Below are 13,467 nucleotides of genomic sequence, written 5' to 3' on the forward strand. Positions count from 1 at the left end.
GGCAGAGACATTGGCAGAGCGAGAAGCAGACTCCTTTCACCGGGAGGCGGATGTGTCATTCGATCCCGGGTCTCCAGGATTGCACACTGAGCCAAAGGCTGGCGCTAAACCGCTGCGCCACCCAGGGATCCCTACACATTCCTTTCAACTGCACATGGGACATTCTACAGAATATATATCATGGCCCACAAATCAGCTCTCAACAGGTACAACAGGTACAAAAAGGTTGATATCACACCCTGTACAGTTTTGGACCACGACACTATGAAACTTGAAGTCGACAGTAAGAAAAAAAATTGGACAGACCAAAAATACATGGAAATTATGAACATCCTACTAGAGAATGAATGAAGCAACCAAGAAATTAAATAGGAAATTTAAAACAAATGAAAATGAAAGTATGTTTCTCAAAACCTCTGGGATGTAGCAAAGGCAGTCATAAGACGGAAGTACATAGCAGCCTAGCTCAAGAAACAAGACGTCTCCAATACACAACCTAACACTACACCTAAAGGAGCTGGAAAAGGAATAGCAAACATAGCCTGAAGCCTACAGAAGAAGGGAAAAAATAAAGATGAGAGCAGAAATAAACAATGCAGAAACAACAAAACAGTAGAATGGAATAATGAAACAAAGAGCTGGTTCTTCAAAATAATTAATAAAATAGACAAGCCCTAGCTAGCCTTATCAACGAGAAAAGAGAAAAGACCTATATAAATAAAGTCACAAATGTGAGAAGAGAGAACACAATCAACACCAGAAAAATAAGACAATTATAAGGGAATACTATGAAAGATTATATGCTAACAAACTGGGAGACCAGGAAGAATTGGAGAGATCCCTAGAAATGTGCAAACAATCAAAACTGAAATAGGAAGAAATAGAAATGTGAACAGACCCATAACTAGCAAAGGAATTGAATCAGCAAGGCCCCTGGGTGCCTCAGTGGTTGAGCATGTGCTTTGGCTCTGGTCACGATCCCAGGATCCTGGGGCATCAAGTGCCACATCACGCTCCCCACATGGAGCCCCATTTTCCCTCTGCCTATACCTCTGTCTCTCTGCGTCTCACATGAATACATAAATAAAATCTTTAAAAAAGAAAAAGATATAAAGATGAGAAAGGACCCAAATAAAATCACAAATGAGAAAAGAGAAATAACCACCAACACTAGAAATACAAACGTTTATAAGAGAACATTATGAAACATTGTATGCCAGCAGCCCCGAACCTGGAAGAAATAGATCAATTCCTAGAAATATATAACATAGCAAAAAAGAAAAAGGAAGAAATAAGAAACTTGAACACACAGATAACCAGCAGAGAAATTGAATCGGCAATCAAGAATCTCCCAACAGGAGACGCTTATATCAATAGAATAGAATGGAAAGCTGAAACAAGTTATAAACCTGTAACTCGGGGATCCCTGGGTGGCGCAGCGGTTTGGCGCCTGCCTTTGGCCCAGGGCGCGATCCTGGAGACCCGGGATCGAATCCCACGTCGGGCTCCCGCTGCATGGAGCCTGCTTCTCCCTCTGCCTGTGTCTCTGCCTCTCTCTCTCTCTCTCTCTCTCTCTCTATCATAAATAAATAAAAAAATTAAAAAAAACTGTAACTCTATGGTCCATTAATCGACAACAAGGCAAGAAGGAATATCCAATGGCACAAAGACAGCCTCTTCAACAAACCCTAACCCTGACCCCAGGATAAGAACCAATGGTGTTGGGAAAACCAGGCAGCAAATGCAGAAGAAGGAAACTGGACAACTTTCTTACACCATATATATAAAAAATAAATTCAAAAGGGATGAAAGACCTAAATGTGACACCTGAAACCATACAAAGAAGAAAAGATAGGCAGCAACATCTTTGACATTGGCCATTGGATCTTCTTTCCAAGTATGCCTCTGAGGTGAGTGAAACAAAAGCTAAAATCCTATTGGGAGTTCATCAAATTGAAAAGCTTCCACAAAGTGAAGGAAACAAGCAACGCTAAAATGCAACATACAAAATGAGAGGAGATATTTGTAAACAACACATCCAATAAAGAGTTAGTATGCAAAATACGTAAAGCAAATATAAATCTCAGCATCCTAAACACAAATTATCCAACTGCAGATGGGCAGAAGACATGAATGGACTTTGTCTCTGACAAGACATACAGATGGCCACCAGACACATGGACAGACACACAGCGTCACCCATCAGCAGGGAAATGCAAACATAAACCACAATGAGATGTCACCTGACAGCCGTCAGAATGGCTAAAATTAACAACACAAGAAACAACAGGTGTCGGTGAGGCTATGGAGAAGGCGGAGCCCCCTTACACTCCTCGTGGTCCTGTGAACAGGTGCAGCTACTGTGGAAAACAGTGTTGAGGGTCCTCAAGAAGTTAAAAGTAGAAGTACCCTATGATTCCAAAATTGCACAGCTAGGTGTTTATCCTGAGGATATAAAAGTAGTCTCTTAGATTCAAAGAGGGACACGCAGCCTAGTGTTTGTAGTGGCGTTATCAACAATAGCCAAACTGTGGATACAGCTCAGATGTCCATCGACAGATAAATGGGCAGAGACGATGTGGTAAATATACACACTGCGACAGCACTTGGTCATCACAAGGGATGAAATGAAGCCATTTACAATGATGTGGGAGAAGTGGAAAGGACTTATGCTCAATGAACTCAGTCAGAGAAAGACAGATACCAAATACCATACAATTGCATTCACATGTGAATTTTAAGAAACCAAACAAACTGGCAAGGGGATCGATGGGGTGGGATGAGAGAAGCAAACCAAGAAACACACTCTTAACCACAGAGAATAAACTAATAGATAAGAGGAAGTTGGGGGAGATGGGGAATTAGGGGATGGGGATAGTGGAAGGCACCTGTGACCAGTACCAGGCATTGTATCCAAGGGTTGAATCAGTATGTGGTAAACCTGAAACTATATCATACTGTGTTTACAAACAGGAATTCATTAAAAGTTTAAAATAATAATTGTTAGTATTGATGAAACATGTGTGCACAAGAGATAAAATTAGAAAGGCAACTGAAAATCCAAATAAAGAGTATTTAGATCCACAAATCCCCTCCTTAGCTCAGCTCGGGGAAGCCTGCCATGTCTTTTCTGACACCAGCAGAAGCCTGGATTTTGATTCTCTGGGGAGGCCACTGACTTGTTGGAGTCAAGCTATCTTTGAACCCAAAACCTAAATAGTGTGCATAAAACTAAACTGCCCAAGATACTAGGAGTCCCAGTACACGCACAGGCCAAGACCCAAAGTCTAACCTACACAGACATAACCCTAACCCTACACTTAAGCCTAATGTTAACCTAAACCTTAAACAAGACCTATCACTAATCAAAAACCAAACACAAACCCCAAGACCAAAACACATTCACTGAACCTACCTGCCAAGCATCACCCTAACTCCTAAACCTATTCTTAGGCTTCCTTAACGCTGACCCCTACCTTAAATCTAACCCTATCCCTAACCTCTAACCCTAACCTTAACTTAATGTATTCAAATCCTATTCTTAACCTTATCCTGTACCCTAACCCTAACCCTCTAATACTAACCCTATCTCATACCCCAAACTGTACCCTAACCCACTGCCTAACCCTATCTCTTACCCTTTTCCAAAACCGTACACTGACCCTACCCTGACCCTGACCTGACCATTACCCATAACCAAACACTAACCCTAATCCTAACCCCTATCCTAACCCTACCACTCACCCTAACTCTAAACCTAGCACTAACTTTAACCCTAACCCGTAACCCTAACAACTAACCTTAACTCACTCCCTAATCCATTACCCTAAGTGCAAACCTAATCATAACCCTAACACTAACCATAACCCTAACCCCAACTCCTAACATCCTGCCCTAATCTCTAAGCCTAAACCCTAACCCTAACTCTAAATCCTGTCCCTAACACTAACCCTAACCCCTTTCCCTACTCCCTAACCCCCATCCAACTCCTAACCACTCACACTTACCCTTATCCCTCACGCTATCCTTAAATCCGTAACCATAATCATAATCACTAAACCCTAACATCTAACATAACTTAACCACCAAGTGCCTCCCCTCCCCTGACCCTACCATTCATTCTACCCTTTCACTTACACTGTGGTTCAGAGTAGTCCCTTCTGATGTGGACGTGGCCCACAACGGCGCCTCCAGAGTCCTCCAGGGGGTCCTGAGGAAGCCAGGATCCTGTGAGTGTGGATGTGGCCCCACGTGTTCCTGAGTCATAGTCAGCGGGTCCTGAGGACGCTGGGTCTCCTGTCACTGTGGACTATGCCTCACATCCTCTGGAAGCCTCACAGCAGGTCCTCAGGAGGCCGAGGGCTCCTGTCAGCCTAGACATGGCCCCACGGCCCCCAGAAAACTCACCGCGGGTCCTGAAGGGGCTGTGGGCTCCTGTAAGCATAGACATAGCCCCATATATCCCGAAGCCAAAGGGCAGATCCTGAGGAGGCCGGAGACTCCTGTCAGTGTGGATTCAGCACCCACATCTTTCTTAGGCCTCACCACAGGCCCTGACAAGGCTGGGGTCTTCTGTCCACATGGAAGGATCCCCATATTTCCCGAAGTCTACACCGGGGGTCCTGAGGACGTCAGCGTCCTGTTGTGTGGGCGTGGCCCCACGTCCTCCCATAATGTCACTGCGGGTTCTGAGGAGGCCAGGGCTCCTGATACCGTGGATGCGGCCCCCACCTTCCAGAAGCCTCAACTTATATCCTGAGCGGCCCGGGAGCTCCTGCCAGAGTGGACACGGCACCACAGATTCCTGAAGCTTCCCTGCAGGTCCTGAAGCGGCCCAGTTGTTCCTGTCAGGGTGGATGCGGACCCACATCTTCCTGAAGTCTCACTGCGGTTCCTGAGGAGACCGGGGCTCATCAGCATGGATGCGTCCCCACGTCCTCCTCAGGCCTCCCCAGCACAGGTGGGCTCCTGTTAGTGCAGGTGGACGAGGCCTACTGAGCCTTCGCGGCCCTTGGGCCAGACCTGGGCTTGGGAGCCTCCTGCGGGATGCTCAGGCACTGCAGGAGGCCATGCAGGAGGCAGGGTCCCCATGCACAGGGCCACAACTGCCTCCTTCCAGGCTCCAGCTGAGGCCTATGAGCTTTGGAAACATCTCACTGAAACGGAGCCCAATACCCGGCTTCCCCAGAAATACTTAAGGACAATGATTGGAGCCCACAAGACACAAAATGAAATGTGTACCAGACTTCAACCACATCCTGCAAAACTCACTCAACCCTCTTCCTCTGTGGGCGGGACCGCAGGCTGGCGCAGCCGCCCTGGAAACAGTGTGGAGGCTCCTCAGGAAGTTACAAATAGAGCCGCCCTGGGACCAGCAGGTGCACGGCCTTAGCTCACCCCGAATACAGATGCATGGGACTCGGGGACCCTGAGACCAGCCCTTAAAACTAAGCTAAAACCCACCTCTGGGTCCAAGTCCCTGCTCCGCTCTGTCGGGTATACTTGGAAACAAGCTCAAGCTTGTAAATAAACCCTCGTGTGTTTGCATTGCTGTTGGCTTCTTAATGGTTTCTCGGATTCGCAATCTTGGGCACAACAGTCTGAGATACAAAACCAAAACCAAAAGAAGCTCAGATGCAGTTAGAGTGAACGCAGGGTTCTGAGAGAAACGGCGGAGACCCGGGGACTCGGCAGCTCTTCTGTGGAGGCCCCAGCAGACTGGGGGGCGGGATGCTCTGCCCCAGAGCCAGAGGACCCAGAGACCCCACCCGCATCCCGCCTATCAGGGCCGAGTCTCAGGAGCAGCACAGCACCGCCCACTGAGCCCAGAGACGCTCACGCCCACCCCGCCTCTGGCCCCCGCAGGTGCATCTCCCAGGAAGATGTGCACCTGATAATCAGCGCCACGGCCCATCCCCAGACCCCACAACTTGCCACCAAGTTGTCAGACCACAGAGGCTGCAGATCTTTAGCTCTGCTTGGAAAGTAGGGTATAGATTCCTTTGTATTTTGTGTTCTTTTTTCATTTATTTCTTTGATTCTTTTTTATTAATTGCCTTATTTTAATTTTTATGAATGTACCTTATATATTTCTTATTTTTACTTTCATAGTACTTTGTGTTTATTCTTAATTTTTTTCAATTTATATATGATAGTCACAAACAGAGAGAAAGAGAAAGAGAGAAAGAGAGAGAGAGAGAGAGAGAGAGAGAGGAAGAGACACAGGCACAGGGAGAAGCAGGCTTCATGCACTGGGAGCCCAACGTGAAATTCGATCCAGAGTCTATAGGATCCTGCCCTGGGCCAAAGGCAGGCACTAAACCCCTGCGCCACCCAGGGATCACTTTATTTGTTTCTATTTTGGGATTTAGAATCTTTTAACAAGCAGGCCAAAATAATCTGTTTTTTTTGGGGGGGGGGGGAGGGCAGTTGTTATTGTTTTTCTTGGTTTTCCTTTTTCTTCCTTCTTTCTTTTCTGGAAAATATAATGAGATGAAGAAATTCACCTCCATAAAATTACATGAGGTCTACTCACAGCCAGGAAGTTCATCAATACACATATATGATATCTAACTACAGTTTAAAACAATGATTATAAAGATAGCAGGTGGGCTGGAAAAAGAGCACAGAAGAAAACTAGAGAAACCTTTACTGTAGAAATAAAAGAACTTAAATATAATCAAGTCAATGTTAAAAATGCTATAACTGAGATGCAGTCCCAAGTGGAAGCCTTAAAAAGAAGAAAGTTTATGGACCACAGAGACAGACGTAGGGAAGTCAGCCACTTATTAAAACAATAACATTCTTACCATAGGAGACTCAGAAGATGAAGAAAGAGAAAAGGTGGTCCTTGCTCAGCCATTAGAAATGACAAATACCCACCGTTTGCTTCAACGTGGATGGAACTGGAAGGTATTATGCTGAGTGAAGTAAGACAATCGGAGAAGGACAAACATTGTATGTTCTCATTCATTTGGGGAATATAGATAATAGTGAAGGGAATATAAGGGAAGGGAGAAGAAATGTGTGGGAAATATCCGAAAGGGAGACAGAACATAAAGACTCCTAACTCTGGGAAACGAACTAGGGGTGATGGAAGGGGAGGATGGCGGGCGGTGGGGGTGAATGTGTGATGGGCACTGAGGGGGGCACTTGACGGGATGAGCACTGGGTGTTATTCTGTATGTTGGCAAATTGAACACCAATAAAAAATAAAATTATTATTAAAAAAAGAAAGAAAAAGAAAAAAAGAAAGAAAAGAAAGAAAAGAAAAGAAAGAAAGAAAGAAAGAAAGAAAGAAAGAAAGAAAGAAAGAAAGAAAGAAAGAGTGGCACCTGTGTGGTTCAGCTAGTTAAGCTTCTGCCTTAGGCTCATATCATGATCCAGGTCCCAAGGCAGGCTCCCTGTTCAGCAGGGAACCTGCTTCTCCCTCTCCCTCTGCCCCCTCACTCATGGATTTTCTCTCCTCACTCTCTCAAATAAATAAAAAACATCTTTGAAAAAGAAACAAACAAACCCAGAAGAAGAGAAATTACCCATGTAGAAGAATTTCAAACAAATTGTGCAGACATTGAACACTCAAGTTCATGAGCATAGCTTCCCACTCTTATGTGAGGAATACACATTGTAACTTCCTTCTACAAAATATGATATGAAAAACTTAAAATAATATTGATAATATAATAATGTTTAATAATAAAAAAGGATCAGTTTACTGCGTAGAAAGCTGACAAACACTATCTCAGCAATGTGATCAGATCGATACCAAGACTGATAAATCATGTTGATAGTATATCCTTTATATGATATAATGAAAATGGCAGTATATCTCTGTATATAATCCAAAAAACTGTTCAATCATGAGATAAATGACAGACATGTCCCACCTGAGGGAAATTTTACAAAATACTCTACTTCTCAAAGTGTTCCAGGGCAACAACAACAAGGAAAGGCTGAAAGACTGTCACAATCCAGAGGAGCCTAAGAAAACATGAGGACAAATGGAATGTGATATGAGGGATGGTAACTTAGCAAAAACTAAGGAAATCTGAATAAAGTATGGTCTTTGGTTAATGCGACTATTTTAATATTGATTCATTAGCTCATATTTGTACCATACTAAAATAAGATATCAATAATTGGAGAAATTGAGTGCAAGTGCATGTGAATGCATTGTACTATCTTCTCAATTTCCCTATAAATCTTTGTTTTTTTCCTAATACGATCTATTTTGAAAATTGACTTAAATGAATCAGGCTCCAACTGTAAAGACATTTTAAGAATCGTTGAATTAACTTTTGCCTTATTCTTAAAGAGTTCCTTTGATGGAAACAAAGTAAGAATTTTAGATCAGAAGGAAAGAAAAACACTTTTGAACACGTATAATGCCTCCTTCACCCTGAAAAGCAGGAATGGAGAATAAATAGCAAAAATCAGATAAAAATACTTCTAGTATAATAGACACCATATTGCAAGTGTATTTAAAATTTGCAACGCATAACATTTATTTCCTTGACATTTGTCTTCCAAGGAGTTCACAGTGTTTCAGTGTCAGTTGAAACATGGGAAGAATCTCAGGAAAAAGTCCTTCACATAATAATAGGACCATTGGTAATAATGTCTCTCAGTTCTTTCCAAATCCATAAAGATGCATTTCCTGAGGAGTGACTGAACTGTGAAGAAAGAGATGAGAAACCGTCACCCCCTGAACTCTTGTGTCAGAATATTTTAACCATAGTACTACAGATAGTAGTAAATTATCCTTATTAACAGGAAATATGTCTCAGATTGGAATCTGAGCAATCAGATGGGCAGAGAAAAACGCTTTGACTGGCTCCTCATCTTTTAAAGACAAAGGAGAGGGATCCCTGGGTGGCGCAGCGGTTTGGCGCCTGCCTTTGGCCCAGGGCGCGATCCTGGAGACCCGGGATCGAATCCCACATCGGGCTCCCGGTGCATGGTGCCTGCTTCTCCCTCTGCCTGTGTCTCTGCATCTGCTTCTCTCTCTGTGACTATCATAAGTAAATAAATAAAAATTTAAAAAAAAATTAAAGACAAAGGAGAGGTTTTCTATGTACAAAGTCAGTTGTCAACATAGCCTTAAGGAATAAGAGTCTGCAGCATCGAATCCAGCTGCACAGCTGGGACGCCCATGCTCCAGGTCTTCCTGATCCCAATCACTGGGCCTGTCCCCCAACACAGGATGCCACGCTGAGGTCATTTGCAATTGCTCTCTTAGGAGCTCTTGGGAAGGGGGAAGGAGCTAGATAGGATGGGACAGGATGCATGGAGGCTGAGAAAATTAAGGCCATTCCAATTTAAATTCAGCATTCGCACACGCCCAGCCATCCCAGGCCCCTGTGAAGAAGAGCTGAAATTTACATGCCTTCAGTTACAGGAAAAAAACAAAAGTTTACAGCTTAATGTCCTAGAAAGCCCCACAATAGAATCAAAACAGAGCCCAGGCCAAGGGCAGGAAACCCCTATTAGAATGAGAGCAGAGCCCAATACCCTTGAAGGCCCCATATCAAAATGTAAACAGAAATTGAGGAATTGCTCCAGCCCTTCTGGAGGTCCCTGAGACCAGCCCTTAAAACTAAGCTAAAACCCACCTCAGAGTCCAAGTCCCTGTTCCGCTGTGTTGGGTGTACTTGGATGCAAGCTCGAGTTTGGAAATCAACCCTTGTGTGTTTGCATCGGTGTCACCTCCTTAGTGGTTTCTTGGATTCGCAATCTTGGGCACAATACCCCCATGTCCCCTCCCACCTTGGCTGAACCCCTATCCCCTCCCACCAAGGCTGACACTCCGTCACCTCCCTGCCCACAACAGCTGGGCACAGACCGTCACACAGGTCCCACGGGCACAGTGGACGCTCCCGCCATCCCTGGCCTCCCAGAGGAAGGAAGGAGGTTTCGGCAGGGCACACTCCCATGGTGACCACAGGGCTCCCTGCCCAACATGGCAGCTCGTGACAGTTCGGGGTCTGTGTACCTAATGCCTGCTCCTCCTCCCCGGTTTTCCCACAGGAAATGAAGGAAGAGGCCCTGGTCTCCTCCTAGGACATCACGCAGGTAAACCTGGACGTAAACAGGACGTTCGGCAGCCACATCATGTTTTAGGACTGCTAGGTGTTGGGTGAGGCTGCTGGGCCACGAACTTTGGGCCCCCGGGGGCTTCTGAGTAGGGAAAACGGGGCCTCTGAGGCCAGGGGGAGTAACAGCAGCCAACAACATACCGCTCCATGGTAGGGTGATTGGGATGACCCCCTTGCCCACCCCTCTGGGCCTCAGGGATGAGGAGGCCACTAGGATGGGGCCTCCAGGGGTTGCCATGGGAGCTGAACACCACCAAATGGTAGAGGGACGGCCCCATGAGAAGCAGGGGATGGGGTTGGGGATGTGGGAGGCATGAACCAGACCTGGGGGCCAGGCGGCATGGCCACGGCTGGAGCAGGACACACATCGATCCCATGAGGGTCAGAAGGGTCAGAGTGACATCCACTCTCGGTGCTTTATATATTTCTAAATTCTATGCATTTAATTTGAGACAATTTGCAATTTGAAAGCATACGTATGGGGATCCCTGGGTGGCGCAGCGGTTTGGTGCCTGCCTTTGGCCCAGGGCACGATCCTGGAGACCCGGGATCGAATCCCACATTGGGCTCCCGGTGCATGGAACCTGCTTCTCCCTCTGCCTGTGTCTCTGCCTCCCTCTCTCTCTCTGTGACTATCATAAATAAATAATTTAAAAAATAAAAAAATTGAAAGCATACATATTATGATGACCCCCAGATAATGCCCCCGGTCCAGCCAGGGCCCTTCACTGACCACACCGTGCCCCAGGGGCAGGTGTCACAACAATCCCCAGACTGGGGTCGCCTTTAACGGTAGATGTCTCCTTGTGTATCTTAGTGGAAGCAGATACCCTGTGTCCACAGGCCCCCACAACATCCCCCTCATTCCTCACTCCCACTCCAACCCCCTCTATCATCATCCCCATGGCATCCCACCATCCCCCTCACACCCACACAGCCCCACACAATCCCCACCCACACTATACCCCAACACAATCCCCCTACACCATCCCCCACACTCCACCACAATCATACTCCTACCCCCACATGATCCACCGCCACACCATTTATCCCCAGCAAGGACCTGGTGCAGGTGCCCCCTGTGGGACATGCTCAACCTCCCCAGGTTTTTCTGCATACCCTGATCCCATCAGAAGCCCTGGTGTCCCATAGAGTACCCAGGGGTTGCAGGGAACAGGAAAGACATGGAGCCCCCGACAGGGTGGGTGCAGGTGAGTGGTTCAGAGGATGCACCGTGCCCTGCCTCCGCCCAGTGTCCCACCTGGAGGGCAGCACACCCTGCACAGGACACCAGCCCCTAACCCACAGGGACCTGGGCTGACCTGACCCCGGGCTCTGTGGGGGCTGAGTTGATTTGAGCCCCCCAGGGCCAACACAAAGACTAATGGGATCCAGCCCCCCATGGCCCTGGCCAGCCCTGGATTCTGGCCCCAGGCTGCGTGAGCCCTCTCACAGCTGAATGTGGCCTCTTGGGTCCTGGGCTTACCCCACTGATCCAGGTCACTGACCTAGGGCGCCCGTTGGATCCTGGGAAACCCAGGGTGGGGAGAGCAGGGGTAGGCCGGTGGGCCCCACCCACAGCCACACCAGGAGCCAGGCTGCTCCAGGTGCTGGGGCCCCTGGGAGCACAAGGCCAGGGTCCAGCTGCCCTGTTTGGACCCAGCGCAGGTCCAGGTCAGCTCTGCTGTCCTCAGAACCGTCTCTCAGGCTGAAACCTCAGGACACATGCCCCCACCCGGATTCCACACATGCTCCCAGGTGGGGGACTCCAGCACCCGCCTCCCCAACCCGTGTCATTCTTGCCCTCCCCTAAAGGACAGAAACCTCTCCATTCCCAGGGGCAGTCGCGCCCCCTCGACCCTGACCCGTTTGCTGTAGAAAGTCAATAAAGTGTTGTGGTGTGAAAATGCACAGCCAGCCCGTTTCTGTGTCATCCAGAACAGTGTACACAGGGCTTGGAGAGACCACCAGAGAGGAGGAGGGGGTACCACCCATGCCCCACCAGTCCCTGCAGGGGCACCACCATGCACAGCCAGCTGACATCCCCATGTGCCTTCCAGGGGCGGCCAGACGCCAGGGTCAGGACCTGACAGACTTTACTAGGACTCAGGCTGTGCCCCGCGGGCCAGGAAGGGCTGGAACAGAGTGACAGCCAGGAAGCCTCAGGTCACCAGGTTCTGTGCAAAGCAACCCGGTTGTCTGTGCTCCCTCTGTCCAGGGGGCCTGGGCAGGCCATGTTCCGGGGCCCTTCCTCCACGCATCATCCCCGTGCCTGTGTGCCTGGGGCAGAGAGGACCTGCGGGGTGGTCAGCGTGGCCCTAGAAGGGATGTCAGGACAGCAGGCCCTTGTGTTATGCCCAAGATTGTGAATCCGAGAAACCACCGAGGAGCCAACACCAATGCAAACTCCCAAGGGTTTCTTTACAAGCTGGAGCTTGGTTCCAAGTGCACCCGACACAGCAGAGAATGGACTTGGACCCGGAGACTAAGAGGTGTAGCAGCTTTATAGGGGCCAGTGGCCCATGGGATACGCAGAAAGTTGCACAGTCATGTCTGTTCACAAGCAGGTGGCCAATTAAATTACACCTTACCCTATAGTATCCACTTGCGCTAGCCTATTACTTTGGTCAGAATCGGAGTGCAGTTTTGGGGGACATAAAGCAGGGTTACATTGTTATGAGCTGATTTCAGATAAGGGTGTGCCCAGCGGCCTGACTGGGGTGGGGCAGCGCCTAAAACAATAAGAAGGTCATGTAGGGGTCATCCTGGAGGTGGGGGGTGTAGCACAAAATGGAATCAGTCCTGCTCTGTCTCTCCAGGGGTAGGAGATTTTTGTTAAATTTCCTGGGTCCCACACTTGCAGATCACTCACCTGGGCCAGCCTCACCAGATGGACTCAGCGTGCACACCTTGTGGTGCTTGATCTCTCACACCAGCGTGTGGAGGGCACCCTCCTTGCCCGACTGAGTAGGGGTGGGTGAGCATGGGGCTCGGCCTGAAGGTCAGGCAGCACAGGGGACCGAGGAACCCCAGGCCCGTCCCCACCCAGACTCGCAAACACAGGCAGCCCCAGGGCTCCCCCCCATGGGCAGCTGGATCCTCAGGATCTCCCAACAGGATGGCCCCGAGGTCTGGCTCCCTGCTGGAGAGGCATCAGGGAGAAGATAAGCAGCCAGCACATGGCAGGACCCATTGCCTCACGTGGGAATATAGCCAAGCCGGACCTTCCAGCTCAGCTGAACTTCCAGCAGAAAGTCACTGCAAGAGCGAGCCCAGGGACTGCCAGGAGAGCCTAGCTAGCCGCCCAGTGCCAGCACCAGAAATGATGTTGTGCCAATCATTTGGGCATTTGGGTGACCCAGCCAGAGGATCC

Source organism: Canis aureus, chromosome 36 (assembly GCF_053574225.1).
Source record: "Canis aureus isolate CA01 chromosome 36, VMU_Caureus_v.1.0, whole genome shotgun sequence".
NCBI lineage: Eukaryota > Metazoa > Chordata > Mammalia > Carnivora > Canidae > Canis > Canis aureus.